The following is a 1,422-nucleotide window of genomic DNA, read 5'->3' on the forward strand; positions in this document are numbered from 1 at the left end:
CAACATCCTTAGAACAATTATAGGTTTTTTAAATGTATGTTTGATAACATTTTTATATTTTTCTAAATTCTATTGATCCTAAAGTAATTGTATAATTTACTTACAGTTTTATAAAGCTAGAAATATTATTGTGCATGCGTAGATATCTTTGTAGCACACTGAGAAAAAAATATAGTTAATTTTAATAAATATTTAGTTCAATACTGCCAACTAAACATTTACTTATAGTAAGTAAATATTTGTTCAGTAAAAAAAAGATTGTTAAATCAAATTAACATTTCTTGTATCAAATAAATATATCTTTATATTTAATAAATATTTAGTTGGTATTCGACTAAATATTTATTAAAATTGACTATATTTTTTTTAGTGCACTAATCTCATTTAAAAAAGGTTATCGTCACTTTATCGTTACTTGATGTTTCTGTCTTTGACGTATATGTATTTGTAACTTCCTAACGTTCACTCGTGTGTATGTTCTAACATTAACTGTCATTATGTTGTGAAGCGTTGCTATTTTATATCATAGTAAGGAGAGAACTTGTTGGTGGACTCCTCGCTGACTATGATTCGTTTATGCAAATTCAATTCGTATTAGATAAACTAATCATTTTCCTTATCTCATTCGTAACGTATTAAATGTATTTCAAAATATAATAGTATCAAGAAAAACTCTAATTATAACAGTTTGATATCTGTTACGAATAAATGACGTGGCAGTCAATGTACAATCAGTGTGAGCCTAGAAAGCGGGACGTCGTTATTTTGCACTTACATGGATGCAAGTGAATCGACAGAAACTCAGTTGAGCCATTCTGGCTAGATCAATCGTGGCCGAAGAGCACATACAACCTATTTATAGTGCACTCGTGACACAAGAAACTTTGAGTGTTAAGATAAATGTTGCAGAAATGATGTCAGCGAGTTCATTTCTGATTAAATTATCCCTAAAGTGCATAAACTTTTTTAGAAATAGCAATTGCAACTTTGTTAATGTCACTCGCTGCCAGCTCATACCACTGCAATTCACTTATGGTTCGTGCTATTTATCGTGTAGATAATACTCGGCTTTTACGTTTTCTTTTACACTGTTTAGCGTGAACGTCAAAAGACAATAGTCATCTACGACTTTTATGGCTCATATTGAGACATTCAATTAACTCGGTGCCCTGTATAATTGTTCGACTTCGTGACTGCGACGACACTGTTACGAACATGAGCCAACATTACGTGACGTTTTATTTCTGGTAATAGCACAAATTTATTTTCGGGAATTATTACGAATAAAGATCTGTATTTATCTCAATTGTATGTATTCGTTGTATTCGTCAGTATAAAAAAATGTTATAATATTATTTTTTATTCTGAACTTTTTCCTAAAGTATTGCAATATATATATATATATATATATGTATATATATA

At 29.7% G+C, this 1,422-nt stretch overlaps 2 protein-coding genes across 6 annotated transcripts in view; one reads left to right on the forward strand and one right to left on the reverse strand.

Annotated features, from left to right (window-relative positions):
• LOC108755430 (BTB/POZ domain-containing protein 7) overlaps positions 1-1,422 on the forward strand; it is a 20,008-nt gene that overhangs the window by 8,910 nt on the left and 9,676 nt on the right. The gene's annotated exons all lie outside the window — the stretch shown is intronic.
• Positions 1-1,422, reverse strand: part of LOC108755431 — a 6,923-nt gene that overhangs the window by 2,817 nt on the left and 2,684 nt on the right. The window contains exon 1 of one of the 3 annotated variants that reach the window (XM_018498422.1): positions 776-1,218. The exons of 1 other annotated variant lie outside the window; for it this stretch is intronic. The gene's annotated coding sequence lies outside the window, so the exon portion shown is untranslated. Of the gene's footprint in view, positions 1-104; positions 136-775; positions 1,219-1,422 lie in introns of those variants that run through there. One more of the 3 variants, XM_018498423.1, reaches the window with a different exon arrangement.

The sequence above is a fragment of the Trachymyrmex septentrionalis genome, unplaced genomic scaffold (genome assembly GCF_001594115.1).
Source record: "Trachymyrmex septentrionalis isolate Tsep2-gDNA-1 unplaced genomic scaffold, Tsep1.0 scaffold87, whole genome shotgun sequence".
NCBI lineage: Eukaryota > Metazoa > Arthropoda > Insecta > Hymenoptera > Formicidae > Trachymyrmex > Trachymyrmex septentrionalis.